The sequence below is a fragment of the Aegilops tauschii genome, chromosome 4 (assembly GCF_002575655.3).
Source record: "Aegilops tauschii subsp. strangulata cultivar AL8/78 chromosome 4, Aet v6.0, whole genome shotgun sequence".
In the NCBI taxonomy this organism is placed as follows: Eukaryota; Viridiplantae; Streptophyta; class Magnoliopsida; order Poales; family Poaceae; genus Aegilops; species Aegilops tauschii.
In genome coordinates this window covers 242670224-242692660 of record NC_053038.3, presented here as the reverse complement: position 1 = coordinate 242692660, position 22437 = coordinate 242670224, and the positions used below count along the sequence as shown (strand labels likewise).

Genomic DNA, 22437 nt, shown 5'->3' with positions numbered 1-22437 from the left:
TACCACCCCTTGACGAATTCCAAGGCTCGGCGCGCCCCCGCCCGGGCGGAGGAGCCCTTCCACGCCTCGATGCGACCGATGGCCACCTCCAACCAGTCGGAGGTCCTACTGGCGGTGCGCAGAATGGGAGTACCCGGCCAGAGGGCGGAAACCACCTGGGCTCCGGCGCGCTGAAGACGCCGGAGGGCCCGATGCGCCGGCTGGAGACGAGCCTGGATGGCGAGCATCTGCTCGGTGAGAGTCCAAGGGGCGTTGGGTGCGATTGTTGCACCATCCAACCTCCGCTCGTCACAGCGAGCCTCGACGGCTTGGCTCGCAGCGACGGAGTAACCAGGGAAATACTCTGCATAAAAATAAAAAAGAAGTATGAAGCCAGAAGCCGGCTCATACGACAAGACGGCAGACGAAAGAAAGAGAAGGACAACTCACCATTGAGTAGGTCCTCGATTTCGCCGTAGCCGTCCGACAGGGCCTTCTCCTTCTCGACCCAGTTCGAGTGTTGAGTCTCGAACTCGGCCTGAAGGGCCTCCTCCGCATCCTTTAGCTTCTGCAGCTCCGCCTTATGCTTGTCCGCCTGGTCAGCCAGCTGCTTAGCCAGGCGGTCTCGCTCTTGCTCCACCTTGAGGCGCTCCCCCTCCTTGGCATGCAGCGCGGTCTGAGCTTCGCCCATTTGCTGCCGCAAGGTGGCATTGGCTCCTGCAGAAGACAAGAGAGAGAAGAGGTCAGCAAATCAACAAGGAAAGAAGTAGTTGCTGGAAGATCTGACCCGACTGCTCAGTAGTCGGCCCGAATCTTGGGGGCTACACCCGGCGGGTGCGCTGGCGCGCCCCCGCGAAACTAAGGATTGAGCAATTCTATGAAAGAAATAAGAAAGAAGTAGTTGCCGGAAGATCCGACCCGACTGCTCAGCAGTCGGCCCGAATCTTGGGGGCTGTCGGTCAGCTCAGTGGTCCGCTTGGCCAGCTCCTGGACTTGGGAGTTGTAGGCAGCCGCATGAATGTTGTGGTAATCCTGCAACAGAATTAACAAAAGAAAAGAAAGGGTCAGCACTCGGAACTTACGTTTAAGTTCCGAGCCGCGTGCTCAGCTGCCCGCCCAGAACTCGGGGGCTACACCCAGTGGGTGTGCTGGCACGCCCCCACGGAAGATTGCAAAGATTGAAAGCAAAGCATAAGGAGCATACCGGACGGCGGCTCGCGACGCCAAGAACTTCTTCGTGTAGTTCTGGAGGGCGTCGCCTTGGGCCTGAAGCAGGGAGTGGACTTCCTGTGCAGCCTTGTTCAGGACGCCCGTCCCACCCCCAGGCGTCCACTCCCGCGGGACGGCACTAGTGGCCTCCGCTTCTGGGGCCGACGAGCTTGAGGCTCCGACTTCCTGAGGCCGTGGCGCTGAAGTCGCCTTCGTCACACGCCGGCGCGTCGGAGTGCGGACGACGGGAGTCGCCCCCACCACCAGCTCGCCGCTGACTCGAGGCGCCGGCGGCGCATTATGCCGACTGCCCTGATGTAATACCCCGCATGTAACTTTCCATATTTGTAACTCCGACTCTTGCCATTTTCGGCTTTGTGTTATGATATTCCCTCCGTGGTCGGGTTTTGTCTTTCGTTTTGTATTTTGTTCATGTCTTGCATTTCATATCATGTCATCTTGTGCATTGCATTTGCATACGCGTTCGTCTCATGCATCCGAGCATTTTTCCCGTTGTCCGTTTTGCAATCCGGCGCTCCTATCTCCTCCGGTGCACCCCTCTTGTTTTCTTTCGTGTGCGGGTGTCAAACTTTCTCGGAATGGACCGAGGCTTGTCAAGTGGCCTTATTACACCACCCGGAGACCAATGGTCAAGTTTCATTCCATTTGGAGGTCGTTTGGTACTCCAACGGTTAACCGGGCATCCGCAAAGTCCATTTATGTGTGCAGCAAAATGAAGGAAATATGCCCTAGAGGCAATAATAAAGTATTATTTATTTCCTTGTATCATGATAAATGTTTATTATTCATGCTAGAATTGTATTAACCGGAAACATAATACATGTGTGAATATATAGACAAACAGAGTGTCACTAGTATGCCTCTACTAGACTAGCTCGTTAATCAAAGATGGTTATGTTTCCTAGCCATAGACATGAGTTGTCATTTGATTAACGAGATCACCTCATTAGGAGAATGACGTGATTGACTTGACCCATTCCGTTAGCTTAGCACCCGATCGTTTAGTATGTTGCTATTGCTTTCTTCATGACTTATACATGTTCCTATGACTATGAGATTATGCAACTCCCGTTTACCGGAGGAACACTTTGTGTGCTACCAAACGTCACAACGTAACTGGGTGATTATAAAGGTGCTCTACAGGTGTCTCCAAAGGTACTTGTTGGGTTGGCGTATTTCGAGATTAGGATTTGTCACTCCGATTGTCGGAGAGGTATCTCTGGGCCCACTCGGTAATGCACATCACTACCTTGCAAGCATTGTGACTAATGAGTTAGTTGCGGGATGATGTGTTACGGAACGAGTAAAGAGACTTGCCGGTAACGAGATTGAACTAGGTATCGAGATACCGACGATCGAATCTCGGGCAAGTAACATATCAATGACAAAGGGAACAACATATGTTGTTATGCGGTCTGACCGATAAAGATCTTTGTAGAATATGTGGGAGCCAATATGGGCATCCAGGTCCCGCTATTGGTTATTGACCGGAGACATGTCTCGGTCATGTCTACATAGTTCTCGAACCCGTAGGGTCCGCACGCTTAAAGTTACGATGACAGTTTTATTTTGAGTTTATGTATGTTGATGTACCGAAGGAGTTCGGAGTCCCGGATGAGATCGGGGACATGACGAGGAGTCTCGAAATGGCCGAGACGTAAAGATCGATACATTGGACGACTATATTCGGACTTCCGAAAGGTTCCGAATGATTCGGGTATTTTTCGGAGTACCGGAGAGTTACGGGAATACGTATTGGGCCTTATTGGGCCATACGGGAAAGAAGGAAAAGGGCCTCAAGGGTGGCCGCACCCCTCCCCTTGGTCTGGTCCGAATTGGACTAGGGAAGGGGGGCGCCCCCTTCCTTCCTTCTCTTTTTCCCTTCCTCTTTTCCTATTCCATATGGGAGGTGGAATCCTACTAGGACTAGGGAGTCCTAGTAGGACTCCCCCCTATGGCACGCCTCTCCCCTTGGCCGGCTGCCTCCCCCTTGCTCCTTTATATACGGGGGCAGGGGGCACCCCAGAGACACAACAATTGATCCTTGAGATCTCTTAGCCGTGTGCGGTGCCCCCCTCCACCATATTACACCTCGATAATACCGTTGCGGAGCTTAGGCGAAGCCCTGCGTCGGTGGAACATCATCATCGTCACCACGCCGTCGTGCTGACGAAACTCTCCCTCAACACTCGGCTGGATCGGAGTTCGAGGGACGTCATCGAGCTGAACGTGTGTAGAACTCGGAGGTGCCGTACGTTCGGTACTTGATCGGTCGGATCGTGAAGACGTACGACTACATCAACCGCGTTGTGATAACGCTTCCGCTGTCGGTCTACGAGGGTACGTGGACAACACTCTCCCCTCTCGTTGCTATGCATCACCATGATCTTGCGTGTGCGTAGGAATTTTTTTTAAATTACTACGTTCCTCAACACAAAACCCCCCTCTAAAACCAGCCCAAAACCCACCAAACTCTCTTCCATGCTCTAGGTCGTTCGATCACGATCGTGTGGGCGAAAACCGCACCTCATTTGGACTCTCCTAGCTCCCTCTACCTATAAAACTCCTTCCCCTCCCGTAAACGAACGCAGTCCAAACCCTAACCTCGTCCCTCCGCGCCGCCGGACACGTCCGGACGGAGCCGGACGCGTCCACCGCCGCCGCCCCGACGAATCGCGAGCCGCCACGTCGCCCGCCGGACCTCCCTCCGCCGCCGGCCCGCCCGAGCCCGCGGATCCCCGCGCCGCCGCCTCCCGCGTCCGCCGGCCCCGCCGCCGCGCTCGCCGCCGTTCGCCGGTCCTCCGCCGGCGCCGCCTTCCCCGCCGCCGGCGTGCTCGCCGGCGCCCCCCCCCCCCCCCCCGTCGCCGGCCACCCCGCCTCCTCTTCCTCCGGCCGCGACCTCCCTCTCCTCCCCATCGCCGGCCCCGATCTCGAGCTCCTCTGCTCGCGCGAGATCCGATCGGTGAGCCGTAGCGTTGACTTTCTCGATCTCATTTTTTTCTCTAAGTCCTCTTAATTTTACAGCAAGTGCTCATGTTCCTCAGTGCATAACTTCTTGCATGCAGCTTCGATTTACGCGTGTGATATGTCAAATTGTTTGTCTCGTGATGCTCTACATTTTATTCAATTGCACCATGTTCATTAGAGGTCATCTTGATGCCCAAATCTCTGTTGCAAGAGGGCTAGTTGCTGTTATCTGCTGGTTCTTATCAGAACTTGGAGATTTGTCATTTTTGTATCTTTAAATCTGTGCATCTTATGGGCATGAGCTCTACATGTGTTTTGTTGTATGCCATGCCATCTTTCCAAGGGTATATGCCATGTATTTTTGTGATCTCTGTGGTGACTACAACAAGCATGCAAACTAGGCTCCGTAATGTTTCTGATTTCAGGGACTTGGTGATTTCTCTAAGTCCTTGTCTGCTGTTATTTTGTTGCCATATAAACTTGATGCTACAGAGAGATCCATGCATATTTTGGAGATGTTCAGTAAGGATGTTTTGTAGCTATTGTTGTAATTGATCCATTCCTGCCCTTGTTTGCAATTATGGAGTACCATAGCATGACTCAATCTTTCTCTACTTTTGCTATAAAATATTTCTGGCAGATTCTTAACATGATATGCAATTTTGCCAAGCTTATTGTAGTTGATCCATACATGGTATGCTCTTGTTCTTGCCATGGATATTTTCATAAATATGCCATCGTGCTGTAGGTATGCTAGTTTTGTCATGCATTGCTCTGTAGTGAGTGCATCAAGCTCACCAACATGCCTACATATTATCTGAAACCTGATAACGAAACTTGCTATGTTCACATGCTTGCCATCATATCTTCTGGTTCTTTTTGGCTTATGGTCAGTAAGGGACTTTTGTCATATGCATTTAGTAGAACACTGCTATGCCTTGTTTGGCTATGTTACGTTCCTGTAGCATGTTGATTTCGTGCTCTGAACATTGCTACCTGATGCTGTTTTCTGCCATGTCCAGTTTTTCACCAAGTCTGTGAACTTGTTATCTTTTGCACGTTTGCCATGCTTGTTTGAGCTTGATATGTTGTGATCTAGCTGTAGCTCAGTGTTCATCTTTTGTCAAGCATCTCCTGTAGATTACTGTCATGTGCTTTATTGCTATGTTGGGGTGCTGTAGCATTGTTACTTGTTGCATTTTAAGTGCTATCATGCTGTTAATCGCAGATTCGTGTCATTCTTGTTTTGCTTGCCATTTGCAAACCGTACATCCGTTGCCGGTGATATTTATATCGATTTCGACCGAAATCATCCCATCTTTCCAGTGGCATGCTTGGTTTGCCAAGTTACTGCCTTGTTCATCTTCTTCCTTCCGGAGCACGCATATGCATCGCATATCATATCTCGCATATCATACACGTTTTGCATCATGTTGCTTGTGCATTTCTCGTTGTTGATTGTGGTTCTGTTTGTTTGTGTTCTTGTCTTGGGTAGAGCCGGGAGACGAGTTCGTGAACGAGGAACCTGTTGAGTACGCTTACGAGGATCAAGCTTTCGACAACTCTGAGAACCTTGCAGGCAAGATGACCACCCCTCGAAATCACTTCTATCTTTGCTTTGCTAGTTGTTCGCTCTATTGCCATGCTGCGCTTCCTATCACTTGCTATATCATGTCTCCCATATTGCCATGTCAGCCTCTAACCATCCTTTCCTAGCAAACCGTTGTTTGGCTAAGTTACCGCTTTTGCTCAGCCCCTCTTATAGCGTTGCTAGTTGCAGGTGAAGTTGAAGTTTGTTCCATGTTGGAACATGGATATGTTGGGATATCACAATATCTCTTATTTAATTAATGCATCTATATATTTTGGTAAAGGGTGGAAGGCTCGGCCTTATGCCTGGTGTTTTATTCCACTCTTGCCGCCCTAGTTTCTGTTATACCGGTATTATGTTCCTTGAGTTTGCGTTCCTTACGCGGTCGGGTGATTTATGGGACCCCCTTGACAGTTCGCCTTGAATAAACTCCTCCAGCAAGGCCCAACCTTGGTTTTACCATTTGCCACCTAAGCCTTTTTCCCCCGGGTTTTCGCGAGCCCGAGGGTCATCTTTATTTTAAACCCCCGGACCAGTGCTCCTTCGAGTGCTGGCCCAAACCGAGCGATGTCCGGCGCCCCCTGGGCAACCAGGGTTTATGCCAACCCGACGTCTGGCTCATCCGTTGTGCCCTGAGAACGAGATATGTGCAGCTCCTATCGGGATTTGTCGGCACATTCGGGGGCTTTGCTGGTCTTGTTTTACCATTATCGAAATGTCTTGTAAACTGGGATTCCGAGACTGATCGGGTCTTTCCGGGAGAAGGTTTATCCTTCGTTGACCGTGAGAGCTTATGATGGGCTAAGTTGGGACACCCCTGCAGGGTATTATCTTTCGAAAGCCGTGCCCGCGGTTATGAGGCAGATGGGAATTTGTCAATGTCCGGTTGTAGAGAACTTGTCACTTGACCCAATTAAAATACATCAACTGCGTGTGTAGCCGTGATGGTCTCTTCTCGGCGGAGTCCGGGAAGTGAACACGGTCTGTGTTATGAATGACGTAAGTAGGAGTTCAGGACCACTTCTTGGTCATTGCTAGATGACGAACGCTCCGTTGCTTCTCTTCTCGCTCTCTTTTGCGTATGTTAGCCACCATATATGCTTATTGTCGCTGCAGCTCCACCTCATTACACCATCCTTTCCTATAAGCTTAAATAGTCTTGATCTCGCGGGTGTGAGATTGCTGAGTCCCCGTGACTCACAGATTCTACCAAAACAGTTGCAGGTGCCGACGATGCCAGTGCAGATGATGGGGTCGATCTCAAGTGGGAGTTCGACGAGGAACGTGGTCGTTACTATGTGTCTTTTCCTGATGATCAGTAGTGGAGCCCAGTTGGGACGATCGGGGATCTAGCATTTGGGGTTATCTTATTTTCATCTGGATCTTGACCGTAGTCGGTCTATATGTTTGTATTTTGGATGATGTATGAATTATATTTATGTATTGTGTGAAGTGGCGATTGTAAGCCAACTCTTTATCCCATTCTTGTTCATTACATGGGATTGTGTGAAGATGACCCTTCTTGTGACAAAACCACTATGCGGTTATGCCTCTAAGTCGTGCCTCGACACGTGGGAGATATAGCCGCATCGTGGGCGTTACACCTGATCCTCGGCAGCCGGCGTCTGCCGGGACACCTCCGTCCTCGGGATGACGGCGTCGCCTCCCTCCCTCTCGATGACCGGCTGGTCGTTGCCGGCTCCTCCAGTTAGCGTCGGGATCTCTGTCGCCGGCGGCATGGAGCGCAGCGGAATGACCAGCTGTGGAGCCTGGCCACCCGCGGCTGCTCCTGCTTGTGCCTTGGCGGCCGCGTCCGCCTGGGCCTTGGTCGCCTCCTCCTCCCGGGCCTTGGCCGTGACATTGGCATAGGGCTTGGCCGCCGCGTCCTCCCCCTCCTGCGCCACCTTGGCCGCGTCCGCCTTCGCGTGCTCCGCCCTCTCCTTCTCCTCGCGCGCCTCCCGCACGTTCTTCTCCGTCGCCTCCCGGAGGTCGGCGAGTGGGTCTATGCAGTGGGTGTTGGTGGAGCCCTCCATCCCCCCGATGATGGAGGCGGAGGTCGACTGCTCAAGGGAGAGCGGGGCTCTGTTCACACAAGACAAGAAGAATTCAGAGGAGGTTTGCGAAAAAGACATAGAAAAGACAAAGGAAGACACAAGGAAGGACAAGTACTTACGCGGACACCGTCGGCGGGTGCTTTGGGGCCCTCTGGAATCGGGTCGCCTTCGCCGCGGCCTCGTCCCACCGGGTCGCTGCGGCCGAACCCTTGGGCTTCTTCGGCCGGCCACCTTGCAGCTGCGAGCCGGCTCGTCGCTTGTGTGCGCCGCCTGGTGCAGCCGGCGCCGCTGAGGAGCTCGCCCCCGTCCTGTTGGCAACCGGCGGGCGGCATGGCACGCGCTCCTCCTCGTCATCGTCTGGCCAGTCCTCGAGACTGCCGCCTCCTCCTCCGGAGCCGCCTGCTCCGTCGCCACCGCCCGTGGCGTCGTCTGCCTCCATGGCGGCCACCCCAAGACCAGGGTCGTCCACATTGCTCACTACCCGGTCCGGCAGATACTCCTGGCCCTGCGCCAGGGCGTCGGCGGCCAGCTGGGTCATGAGGAGCTACGACATGGCCAACTGGTCAGTCGGCAAAGAAGAAACCGGCGGACGAAGAAAAGATCAAGAGTCGGAAACTTACCGCAGGCGGCAGGTGTGCGTGGGTATACGGTCGCTTGCCGAACTGCCACTCCGACTCTGAGAGTTTGCAGTTTGCGATCTCGTTCACCAGGCGGGCCACCTCCGTGGCCAGCATCTACTTGGTGCTCAGCCGTCACGGGTCTCGATGCCCACTCATCTGGCTGATCAGATGAGGCCGGCCTTGAAGAGGGAGAACCCGGCGCTCCATGAAGCGGTCAGCAGATCGGAGGCCTTGAGGCCCTCTGATTCCGTCATCTCCTCAAGCCGGGCGACGACGGCGGTGGAGGCGGCCGACAACATCCTCGGCTTGAAGGCCCAGTTGGTGCGGGGCTTAGCCGGCAGGCCGGCTTCGTAGGCCGGTAGGTTGATGAAGTCGATCTCAGGGTTGACATTCTTCACATAAAAGTACGACTTTTGCCACAACTTGACCGACTGGGTCAAGGTGATGGACGGGAAGCGGTTCCCGGCTCCCGGGCGCCGCATCGCGATGAAGGCGCCGCACTGAGCCGCCTCATTCTTGGCGGAGACGCCGAGCTTGGTGTGGAAGCATTCTCCCCAGAGCTCAAGGGTGGGGAGAACGCCAAGATAGCCTTCGCAAAGCGTGACGAAGGCCGACAGCAGCACCACTGTCTTCGGTGTGAGGTGGTGCAGCTGAAGATGGTAGAACTGGAGGAACGAGCGGAGGAAGCCGCTCGCCGGCAGGCCGAAGCCTCGGAGGAAGTGCGACCGAAAAATGACACACTCACCATGCTCCGGCGTCGGCAAGATCTCCTTTGCGGGCGGAACGCGCAGCCAGACGTAGCCTTCGTCGGGCAGCCGCCGCGTGTTGCGGAGGAAGGCGATGTGATCCTCGATGACGTTCGAGCCATCCCAGCTTCCAACCCGCTCTCGCGCCATGGAAGCTTAGGACCGCTGAGGCGATGGCGCGGCGGAAAGGCTGGGTTTGGTGGAGACGGGCCGCGGCAGCACTTCGGCAAGCTGCGGGAGTGCGGCGGCGGCAGAGAGAGAGAAGAGGAAGAGCAAGGCAAAGGGAGAGGAGGGCGCGCGTGCTAGTGCTGCCCCTCCTCCCCCTACTTATAACCCTGGGCTGCGAAGCCGAGGGGACGGGGCGTGGGGATCATGGGATTAACTATGCCCACGACCCCACAACCCCGCATTAACCGCGCAGTAACGGCGTGGAGTAATCACGCCACGGAATCCCAACAGTTTGCCTTGGCCGCAGCGGATCCGCGCGCGTGCCGAGGCCCGGTAGTGGTGGGCCCCGGCCTGCGGCGATGTCCCATTGCGCGCGTGGGCTCGCAGGCGGCCTGGCCGGCTGGCGCCACGTGGCGCGCGGATAGCAGGCGGCGAGCCTGGCGCCTGGCTGGCGCGCCACCTGGCTCCCGCCGCGATGTTTCAAAAACCATCAGACGGCCTATCTGGTCGTTTCCGGCTCCTGGCAGTCGGCATTCCGAGAGACGGACGAGGCAAGGTCAACGAAGCACTCAGAGTAGGAAGCTGCTGAAGCCCCTCGCCCCTTTCAGCCGCGGCGCCCAACCAGCTTCGGGGACTACTGTCGGAGTAATTAGCCACGGGTAGCCTCATCAGCTCCCCATGGCGTTTCAAGACATCGGGGCCAGCTGCGCCCCTCAAGAATCAAAGACCTAGGCACCGACTTCTTGTGGCCGGCTGGTCCAAGCGGCCGGCTGCCAGAAGACGGCAAGGCCCAAAAGACAGCCTCAAAGTGGACCGACTCCTAGCAGGCGGCCTCTAGAGTGGCCGGCTCCTAGCAGGCGGCCCCAAGCGTCCTCAGAGTCTGCACCCACATAAATACGATGAGACGCGGCGTGGCTATGGTCAGCCACCCCCGAATCCAGGGCCAAGTGTGGCCACAGTGCATCGTACGGGCGGACATCCCCCGCCCGGCGCGACACTGTTGCCACGCAGCCCATAACATCACCCATGGCAGAGAAGTCCATGCTCCCACTATGGGCTGTCGGTACGGCCCACGGGCGGTGGGCCCTACCTGTCGATGAGAAGCCAGAAGGCGGCGAGTTCGGACCAGTCGGCATGAGGGGAGGCCGACTCCTAGCAGGCGGCCCTCCCCCTCCCTCAAAGTCCGTGCGCCATTAATCAGAAGAGATGGGGAATGGCTACAGTGATCGCCCGCCAGGCGGCGATACTGTAGCCACGCTTTCCCGATAAAGCATACACCATCAGTGGCATTGCCATAGTATTAAGCACCCGGCAAGACCCGCCAGCGGCGGGCGCGGCCTGTCGGCCGAGTACAAGACAGCCGGCGGGTCCCAGCGGCCGGCGGAGAAGCCGGCGACCATAGACACTAACGGCCGGGTCCTACACTCGGCCAGATTACCTTTGTACCCCTGAGGGGTAGGCCTATATAAACCCCCCAGGGCACCCATGCAAAGGGTTCAGACCTTAGTTCATTCATACACACCTATAGAGAGAGGAAGCTAGGGCTAGCCTTGTTCTTCTTCCCCCTCTAGAGAAACACCTCAAGGAGCAAGCTTGTAGCCACCATTGTTGCTTGAGTGATCATGCGGAGACCCCGCATAGCAGGACTAGGTGTGTTATCTCCTAGAAGAGCCCCGAACCTGGGTAAAATTCGCCAGTGTGCATGTTTGCGCCTTATCCTGTTTCCTGGCATCGGCGACGTATTATTAGCCCCCTCCATGATAAGCCATCATTTTGCATATGTCGCACGACACCCCCGACAATTCATATAATAAGGAAGTAACCATAAAGAAACAAGAACAACGAATTTTGACACTAACCATTAGGCTATAAATATAGTCTTGTGAGCAGGGAATTTGTATGATATTTCTTTATGTACTGATGGTGGAATACATAGTGAACTTTGTCGTACTATTTTACAAATTCTTCTTTTGTTTTATTATACTTATTCATTGTTCATCTCCAAACAACTACTCTGAACTCTGAACTTTTCTGGAGCTCTAAATTGGGCGGGAAAACGGCAAACTCTTTTATCATTCATTGATTTGCTAAAATAATCCTTTCTTTCATTTTCCCACGCAATAACACAAGCACCACAATGGTAAGACCAAAGCTACAGAACAATACCTTTTCTTCAGCTAGCTACTACATTGAGCACGTAACGTGAACTTGTGATAAGCAAGCACAAAATCATGTAGACAAGAAACAGAATTGTTGAGACTTTTTGATGTACAGGCATACAGGAAATCATAAAAAGCATGACGGTCTACATATGGGCATCAGGCGAGCTGCTGGTCGGAAGTGGAATTTCATTTTAGCAGGGTGCAGGCAACCTCTTGGCCCTCACGGCCGAGGGTAGAGATGACAATCTCAAGCTCCGTGGTGCCCTGGGAGCTCGCCCAGTGGAGGAGCGTGAGCATCCACATCCAAGTGGCCGTAGAGCTTAACTCCCCTTCACCAGGAGATGGAGAGCATGAAGCTTGTGCCTCGTTTTCTTCTAGCTGTTTATAAGAAAAGATGCGACGAGGAGGACGAAGGCCATGGAACGCTGCTGAGTCCTCCACCACTGTCGCATGCCTGTATCCTCCTTGCGCGGGCAACCATTGGGGAGCGAGCGCTGCTGACGCTCTACATGTTGAACCACCAGGAGGAATCAAAGTGAGATTCGAACGAATCAATGCACACATGTAGTACTACACAACAATATGCATCCGTACTGTACATAACAACAAATTAACCAAAAAAACAATTTATGAACACGACCTGACAAGAACAGACATGAACTGACACATACACATGAACTAATTACAAAATTACACACGATTTAAGAGTAATTTGTGGGACTGACCTGCGGATCCTGCAAATCCCACCGACGAACTGACGGACTGTTATGCTCCACACGAACTGGCATGTTCCTGGAGCAGAGGAGTGTAGTGGAGGGGTCACGGACGACGCGGGGTTGGGCCGCCAGCTACGATGGAGTGCGAGCTCGGCGCGGTGGAAGGGGCGGTGGTGCGCGAGCTTGGCTCCGTGGGAGGGACGGCTGCGCTCGGGGGCCAATGGGGGCGACACGAGAGAGCAGGAGGGGTTCAGGGGCGACGCGTCGCCGGAGATGGGAGGCAGGGCCGTGGGGCCTCGCCGAAGGTGGGAGGCGGGGCCATGGCGCGTCGCCGGGGGGCTTGGCCCGGCGCCGGAGGTGGGAGGCGGGGGCATGGTGGGTCGCCGGAAATGGGAGGCCAGGGGGCGTGGTGGGTCGCCGGAGATGGGAGGCCAGGGGGCGCGGCGGGTCGCGAGAGGGGGGGGGGGGGGGGGGGGGGGGGGGGGGCGGCGGGTCGCTGGAGGTGGAAGGCGAGTCGGGGCCGGCGGCGTGTGGTGCGTATCGAGGAAGAGAGGTGGGGGTCGTGGGTGCGTGGCCGGCTTGTTTTTCTCTTTTTCTCAGTTCAAAAAATCACCATCGCGCCCTTATAGAGTGGATAGTAACAGAATAGCGAGTCCAATATTCCTATATATATATATAATATAGGTGATCATGAGTTATTATTGTTGTCATTAACTTTGAGGTAAATAAGTTGAAAACCATAAGCCCCTATCTTACTGAAACTTTTGCTCTATGAATATGCTTTGAGTGTGAGCAGACATAGAAGACTAAATGATAGTTGAGTATGTGAACTTGCTAAGCAAAGCTCTTACACCGACTCTTTCTGAAAATATGATGATTGTGATTGTTTCAATGACTGAAACCATAGTTTATTAGTTTTTAATAAAGTTTATGTTTCATACTTTAGCTTGTGAATGAATTGTTACTTTAGCACGAGAAGTTTTATGATGATATATTGTTGTTATGATAATGACTATGTTGCTTTCATGTCCGTATTTTGTTTTTATCGACACCTTTCTCTCTAAACATGTGGCCATGATTATCGATGTCGGCTTTCGCTTGAGTACAGGAGAGGTCTAAGCTTGGGGGAGTTGATACGTCCATTTTGCATCATGTTTTCCTATTGATATTTATTGCAATTTGGATTGTTATTTCACTTTATGATACAACTCTTATGCCCTTTCTCTCTTATTTTGCAAGTTTCACGTGAAGAGGGAGATTGCCTACAGCTGGAATTCTGGACCGTAGAGGGCTATATCAGAGGTAACTATTTTGCACAACTTCAAATGACCTAAAAATGGACGGAGAATTATTTTGTAATATATAAAATTATTAGCAAAAGAAACATCAGCAAGGGACCCACCAGGTAGCCATAAGCCCGGCAGGTGTGCCCTACCCCAGGGCGCGCCCCTGGACTTGTTGGGCCCCTGGCAAGCCTTCGATGCCCATCTTCTGATATATGATGCCATTTAACCTAGAAAAAATCAAGTGGAAGGTTTAGGGACGAAGCACCGTTGTCTCGAAGCAGAACCTGGGTAGGAGCACTTTTGCTCTCACGCAGAGTGATTCCGTCGGGGAAACTTCCCTCCGGGAGGGGGAAAATCGAAGCCATCGACATCACCAACGATCCTCTCATCATGGGAGGACCAATCTTCATCAACATCTTCACCAACACCATCTCATCTCAAACCCTAGTTCATCTCTTGTATTCAATCTTTGTCTCAAAACCTCATATTGGTACCTGTGGGTTGCTAGTACTGTTGATTACATCTTGTAGTTGATGCTAGTTGGTTTATTTGGTAGAAAATTATATGTTCAGATCCTTAATGATATTCAATACCCCTCTAATCTTGAACATGAATATGATTTGTGAGTAGTTACTTTTGTTCTTGAGGACATGGGAGAAGTCCGGTTATAAGTAATCATATGAATTTGGTATTTGTTTGATATTTTGATGATATGTATGTTGTTGCTTCCTTTAGTGGTGTCATGTGAACGTCGACTACATGATACTTCACAATACTTTGGCCTAATGGAAGGCATTGTGGAGTAGGAATTAGATGATGGGTTGCTAGAGTGAAAGAAGCCTAAACCCTAGTTTATACCCTATTTCGTAAGGGGCTGATTTGGATCCATATGTTTCATGCTATGGTTAGATTTATCTTAATTCTTCTTTCATAGTTGCGGATGCTTGCGTGAGGGGGTAATCATAAGTGGGAGGCTTGTTCAAGTAAGAACAACACCCAAGCATCAGTCCACCCATATATTAAATTATTAAAGTAGCGAACGTGAATCAAACAAACATGATGAAAGTGACTAGATGAATTCCCATGTGCCCTCAAGAACGCTTTGCTTGCTATAAGAGAAAGTTACAACATGTCCTTTGCTATAAAAAGGATTGGGATACCTTGCTGCACCTTTGTTACTGTTGGTACTTGTCACTTGTTACGAATTATCTTGCTATCAAACTATTTGTTACCGATAATTTCAGTGCTTGCAGAAAATACCTTGCTGACAACTGCTTGTCATTTCCTTCTGCTCCTTGTTGGGTTCAACACTCTTAATTATCGAACGGACTATGATTGATCCCCTATACTTGTGGGTCATCAGGCATCAACTTTTTTGGTCCCTTCGTGGATTGGATCCAACGAAGAACAAGGTCGCCTTACTTAAGGCTCCGGACATGAAGTTTGCGGCTATGGTAGCGTGCAACATGTACAATATCCCGAAGACAATCTTCCTCATGGAGCATGGCGTCATCTTTCCGCAGATACTCTTGCTCAGCTTCATCATAAGCGAGCACTCGACGTGACCCATACATGAGTTCCGTGGGGACACTACTAGGAAAAACCCTAGTAGTAGCGCGGGTTAAAAGCCTACCAGTAGCGTCGGGTCCAGTGCTATTGGTAGGGCGCTACGGATATTGCATAGTAATAGCGTTGGTTGAACCAGCACTATTGCTAACCTACCTAGCAGTAGCATTGATCCAACCTGTGCTACTTCTACCCTACCTAGCAGTAGGGTGTGTATAACCAACGTTAGTGCTACAATTTCCTGTATTTCTATATGCTTTTGTGTATTTGCACTGTATTTGACTAGATCCTAGATTCAAGTGCATGGATCCAAAGTGACCAAGTTGGATTCGGATCCCAACTTGGTCACTTTGAATCCATCCACTTGAATCTAATCTGTGTTTCTTTCACCCAATGATATAATAACTCATCATGATCATAAGAACAACTCGTCATCATCATCATCATAATCATCATCATCATAATATATAACAACTCATCATCATAGTCATAACAACTCCTCATAATCATCATCTATGAGTCATATAACAACTCATCATTCTAGCGAACGCATTGTAGCACATAACTCATCATCATAATAACTAATCATCATCATCATAGTCATAATCAACACTAGCAATTGTTCTTACTATCTAGGACCTAGTCCTCTCTTCTAGGTAAAATAGCATAAAATAGGTAAACCGGTCCATCTCCAAAATGGAGAATGGAGATCCACATGTCGCCAACTCCTAGCTTGCGCACACACACGTGTTGTCTCCAATCGGTTGCATGTGCGCCTTCATTAGTTTGATCCATTCTTTGATATTGAACCTTCCATCTTTCAAATAAATAGAGTATGCACATTGGTGAGCCGTCGGCAGAAACAGTCGTAAGCTAACCATGTACATACTCCCTTTGGTAAGCATCATGTGAGGCACGACCTCGCTTGGGAACTTCTGTTGAACAGTATAGTAACATATATAGTTAGCAACAACATAGACCATGTTAACTCACTATAAACTATGGTCATCGACCGGGCGCGGGTGTCATCGGTGATCTTCTGGGCGTCGTCGACCGGCTCATCGGTGATCTACCCCGCGCCACACATGAGCATTCAAACTTGGTGCTCATTCACAATGATTCAATATAGAAAGTAGGTCTCTCTCTCTAAATTCGGCAATGCGAGATTGACATCACTAAATACCATAGTTCTACTCTATTCAACACTTACTAAATTTTTTTCTATTACTATAATTGCTATACCTAAATTATCTCACTACAAACTTCTATTATTAAATGTGATACCTAAAAATTTCTCATATAGCATTCCAATACATTTATATATTGAAAATTTTCTACACATAAAAATTTCTATTACTAATTATTTTACTAAAAATTTCTGTGACAATAATTTATGTTCTATTATATTACTAAATTTTCTATTCTATTACTAGTTATAATCTCTACCAACTAAGTGTCCAATACATGTTTCTACCAACTAAAATTTTAACTAATTAAGTAAACTAGATAGTATAAAGTAAAAACTAAAAACTAATTTACTAAACTACAAACTAAATTAGAGGATGGAGGAGGAGGCGGCTGGAGTAGGAGGAGGAGGGAGGAGGGCAACGACTAGAGGAGGAGGACGGAGGAGGGGCAGCGGATGGAGGGAGGAGGGCGACAACTAGAGGGGGAGGAAGGAGGGAGGAGGATGATGGAGGGGGGCAGCGGATGGAGGAGGGGGGCAGCTGGAGGAGGAGAAGGGAGGAGGGAAGTGAGGAGGGGTGGCTGTTGGGGGAGGAGGGCAACGGCTAGAGGAAGGAGGAAGGAGGGAGGGGGAGCAGGAGGAAGAAGGAGGCTTAGAGCGGAAATGGTGGACGACGGGGCTCCTCGGGGCTCGCCATAGTAGCAACGTGGGCCGAGAACACACGCTACAACTACGTGATTAGTTGTAGCATGGGTTTGGTGGCCCACGCTGCTACTATGGCGAGACCCAGGGGAACCCTCAGGCCACCTAAAGGGGCAGCGTGGGTTTATAGCCCGCACTACTACTAACAGAGTAGTAGTAGCACTGGGCCTGAGCCCAACGCTACTACTAATTAGCAGCAGCGCATGCTATAAACACCCGCTACTGCTAAGCATCTATCTATAAGGTTTTTCCTAGTAGCGGGAGCACCACCTCTGCACCATAGACAAACGGAGAATGGTGTCTGTCTAGTGGCTCGATTTGGTGTCATCCTGATTGATCGAAGAACTTCCAGCAACTCATCAATCTAGCGCCTTCCGCACTTGTGTAGCTTGTCGAAAGTCCTTGTCTTGAGGCCACGCAACACTTCAGTATTTTCCCTCTCCACTTGGATGTTGCTCCGCGGGTGAGCAACAGATGCAAAATGGATGTAGCTTCCAAGGTATCGGCAGTACTGCATGAAGGTGCGGCTCATGAACCGTGTGCTGTTGTCGGTGATGATCCTGTTGGGTACTCCAAAACGGCAAACAAGTCCTTTGAAAAACTTGACGGCTGAGTGTGATGTCACCTTGCTCATCGGCTCTACCTCAGGCCACTTTATGAACTTGTCGATTGAGACGTACAAGAACTCAAACCCCCGGTTGCACGGGGAAATGGGCCCAAGATGTCGAGCCCCCAGACCGAGAAGGGCCTGGAGAGAGGGATTGTTTGAAGGGCTTGAGCTAGTAATGTGTATATTTGGAATGGATGTGGCACGCTTCACACTTGCTTATTAGTGCAGTTCCATCCTAGAGAGCAGTGGGCCAATAGAAGCATTGCCGAAAAGCTTTGACGACAAGGGTATCTCTACCAAGAGTTTCTGTCCATATTCCTGGCAAATGCACTTCAATTTCACCCCATTTGTTCTCTTTCTCTGCAGAATGTTGTCCACAAACTGGTACATACTTAACTGACGGGCTACTTTCTCAGCTTCTTCTTGCTCTTCGAGAAGTTCTCCTATCTAAAGTAAATGGATGATCTACTTCGCCCATATCGGAGCCTATGGCTCGACAACAAGGACTAAAGGCATTTCTTCTGCTGCGGGAGCGCTTGTCTCTACGGCAAGAAGCTGAGGCCCTACCGGAGCCTGCTGCTCATCGGCAAGCTTGGTGTTGTCTCTGGCAGCTTCCTTGTCGGTGGCTGCCGGGAGCTCTGCCGGAAAGTATTCGCCAAAATTTAACTTTCTTCTCTTGTTCTACCGCATTGATTGTGTAACAGATGGCTGAGTCAAATGGAGCACAAATGTTCCTGGTTCGACAGGTAGCTTCTGGGCGGCACGCTTCGATAGATCATAATCAATGGTGTTCTCCGCACGAGGAATGTGCTCTGTTTGCAATCCGTCAAAAAGCTCTTCCAATTTTCTCACTTCATCAACATATGCATCCATCAATGGGCTCTGATAATCTTTGTTGATGTGCTTCACAACAAGTTGTGAGTCACCTCTGATAATGAGCTTTCTGATTCCAAGGTCCATTGCGATCCTGAGACCGGCAAGCAGCCCTTCGTACTCAGCAGTGTTGTTGGTAGCTTTCTCCCTGGGAAAGTGCATCTGAATTACATACTTGAGGTGCTCTCAGGTTGGTGCGACAAGCAGCACGCCAACACGGGCGCCTTGCAGCGAAAAGTCTCCATCAAAGTACATGATCCAGTCTTGCATTGTTTCCTTGTCAGGGAAAGGGGTCTCTTATATTCCTTCGTCTTGCGTTGGTGTCCATTCTGCAATGAACTCTGCCAAGTCTCTACTCTAAACCGTTGATGTACTTTCGAACTTGAGTTCAAAGCTTGACAGCTCCAAGCCCACTGAATTATCCTGCCAGTGGCACATGGATTTCTCAAGATACGTTGCAACGGAAAGCGAGTGACGGCGGTGATCTGATGTACTTGGAAGTAGCGGAGCAGCTTCCTCGAGGCCATGAGAAGGCCGAAAAGCAATTTCTGCACACCAGAGTACCTTGACCTAGCCCCCTGGAGAAGGGAACTAACAAAGTAAACTGGTCACTGCACCATCTTCTTCTTTTGCACAACTGGTCTATCTATTTCCTTTGTCTACACTTGTTCTGACTTGTCGGCACCAGGCCTTGCCGAAGAAGATTTCAGCTTGTCGCTGATGGCTCTGTGGCTACTGCTTCTTCTTCATTAGCTTCTCTCTCCGCCACTAATGCAGCACTAACAACTTGATTTATTGCCGCCAAGTATAGCATCAACGACTATTGTGGCCTAGGCGCAACTCGTAGTGACTGAGAGGAGAGGTACTTCTTCAAATCTTGCAGCGTGGCCTCCACTTTTGGAGTCAATTTAATTGGACCTGCCTTTTCAAAATTTTGAAAAATGGCAGGGCGCCCTCAGCTGACTTGGAGTTGAGCCTTCTTAATGTAGCCATGTAGCCAGCAAGACGTCGTACATCCTTGACGCGCTTGGGTGCTTCTATATGCTCAATTGCTTTGATCTTGTCGGGATTGGCTTCGATTCCACGTTGAGACACAAAGAACCCGAGAAGTTAGTCGGATGGAATGCCAAACACACACTTCTCAGGGTTGAGCTTCAGGTTGAACTTGCGCAGGTTTGCAAATGTATCTTCTAAATCTTGAATGAGGGTTGATTTGTCCTTGGTTTTGGCCACTATATCATCCATATAGGCTTCCACATTTCTCTGCAGGTAAGGCTCTTGTCGGTGCGGCAAATGTTCATGTTTGTCGACTGAACTCACGCATAGGCGTGCTGACGATCCTACATCCAACACCAATGCGTAACATAAAGATAAACCAGAGAAGCCGCTCTTCGTGAGATCAAGGAGAGCATTAAGAATAACAAGCCAGCAGAAGACCACCTTGGGAAGGCCTCCCTTACCGGGCAGGAGAGCCCGACCAGGTCGAGGCCGCGCCTAAAGACAAGACCAGTTCACCCTGGCAGGGTTGCAGGGACCGCTAACCAGGGTTCACCAAGCTCCCTTGTCGGGGAACCTTCACCAAGACGCCACCGCTCCACCTCATCGCACCCAAATCACTAATAAGTGTGGTGTCAAGGTATCAAGAAACCAGGTGGATCCTGCCAAGCACGTGGCAGCATGATAAAGAAGAGATTAGCTTTATTGACACCCGTCCAGAGGACGTGTCACGCTACCAAGAAGAGACAGATAAGTGGCGCGGCAGGCTTATCGGGCTTCAACCTCAGCATGACACCTAGCAGTGCATTTAATGCACTTTGTCCTAACTGCCAGAGTTAGGTATGACACTGTTAGCTATTTAATCACGTTCAAATGACTGTTTTGCCATTGTGGTCGCCCCTTCAACTATAAAAGGAGGCCCGAGGCAACCTAGCAAAGGGTTCGAACCTTTCGACCCCTCATACTTGTACGCACGTAGGTGCACTCCCCCAGGCGCCCTTGCCGGGCTAGTGCGCTTCGTGTCACCATCTACCTGAAGTTCAATCCATCACAACAGGAGTAGGGTTTTACGCTGCAAAGCAGCCCGAATCTGGGTAAAAGAGAGCTGTCCACCGTCGTGATGTCCCCTGCTGCTTCTGCTCTTTGTGCAACGCGGACGTCCCCTTGCCGAACTACAAAGGGGCACCCATGCCCCATAGGTGATCGTGCTGCCACACCGACATCTTTGGCGCACTAGGTAGGGGGCGTCGCTTGTGCCAACCTGAAGCAGTAACCAGCGCGTCAACCTTTGTCAATTTTCATCATCCATGGCTCCCAAGAAGCGAAGTGCAGTAGGGGCGCATCCTTCCACCTTGAAGGCTTCGTCACACGCGGCTGCAGGCGTGGTGGGCGGAGTCGGTGATGCAGGCGGTGCTGCTGGCATACCCGTCGTGGCTGGAGCAGGGGTCGGGGACGCAGGCACGGTCCAACCTCTTCAGCATGCCGCCGATCACACTTCTGCCGATGCGGGCCATGAAAACGCTCAGCTTCCTCCCCCTCGCCCTGCCGGCGAGCTCAACCAACATGACGTCGACGCCTCCTCCAGTGCGGCGCCCTTAACTAGCCAGCGACCACAATGAGTGAGGGGCCAGCCAAATCTGGCCAGGCTCATGCCCGCGGCGTGACTTGGAGTCCATGGTGGTGGCCGTCTTCTTCCATTCGCTCTTCGGCGGGCTGGTACCGCCCTTCTTTGACTTCCTCCTCGCCATCTTCGAGCACTACCAGATCCGCCTGCTCCATCTCCGGCCCAACTCCATCCTCATCCTCGCCGTCTTCACCTACCTCTGCGAGGCCTATCTGGGGGTGATGCTATCCGTGGAGCTCTTCCGGACCTTCTACAGCCCGTGGATCTCCGTAGGGCAACATCGTTCGGCATGCGCCTCCTTTCGCATGGATGACAACAGGGACAAGCTCATCATCGACATGCGGGTCCACAAGAAGGCGGAGCGCTTCCGGCAGCGCTGGTTCTACTTCCATGCTGGGCAGGTCAGTCGCCACTTTACGATCCCGACCGAGCCTGTCGTGAAGGTCCCCAGTTGGGGGCACAAGAAATCTATCAAACCCCGTCCGAGGCCGGTCCTGGAGAGGTTGAGGGAGCTACGGGCGGCCAAGCTTACGGTAGCGGTTGTCACCAAAGAGTTCGTCCGCCGCTGCATCACGCCCCACTAGAAGCGCTCGCGCCTGATGTGGTAGGTTCCGGACGCCCAGGATCGAATCCGGCTGAGCAAGGAGATCCTGCCTGATGAGGGGGTGACCGAAGCCCTGAAGGTCCTGCTTATCGAAGAACCGGTGGCCAGGCCCAAGGGGTGGACCTACTGTACCGCCTGGAGAACAGGGACGATATCGTCGGGGAGATGCCCCTGTTCGACCAATGGGGCCTGATCTCGGAGGGCCACGAGGGGCCTCGCGGGAACCCCTTGGGGCGGAGTTTGCCTCAGGGAGCCATGACGATGCGGAGGCTTCGGCGGCCTCAGATGAGGAGAGCAACACGGGGTCACCCCCGTCGTCCCGTGACCCACTCCGGCAGGGCGTCGATGGTGATAGCGACGATAGCGGTGGTGCCGATGACGAGGACGAGGCGTCCTGCTCGATGGTCGACGAGCTTCACGGTGTGGGGGTAGAGGACCACACCAAACCCGCGGCTGGCGACGCCAGCAAGCCCTAGCAGCAACATCCGGGGGCAGCCCCGTGCGGGCCTTTGAGGACAACAGCGGCGGCGGAAGCGCCAACCGGAAGCAGAAGGGGAGACGCTGGGGTCCGACTGATGAGTAAGCCCCTATGATCCCGTCTTTGTTCTCTGCTCCGTGTTGTGCACCCCCTGAGGTCTGGGCTTAGCTTGTGCTTTCGTAGGGGGTTGAGAGGGCGGAGGAGAAGGCCCCCGCCATAGGAGGGGCCATGCCGCTTGTGCCTTCCCTGCAGCCCCTCGCACCGGGCGCAGAGAGGGAG

At 51.9% G+C, this 22437-nt stretch overlaps 1 long non-coding RNA gene across 1 annotated transcript; it reads right to left on the bottom strand.

Annotated features, from left to right (window-relative positions):
• Window positions 1-11508: 11508 nt before the first annotated feature.
• Window positions 11509-12831, bottom strand: LOC109765993 (uncharacterized). Its single transcript, XR_012181899.1, has 2 exons — window positions 12243-12831; window positions 11509-12022 (listed from the first exon to the last, which is right to left on the bottom strand). It is a non-coding gene; the product is annotated as an uncharacterized lncRNA (long non-coding RNA).
• Between the last annotated feature and the right edge of the window lie 9606 nt (window positions 12832-22437).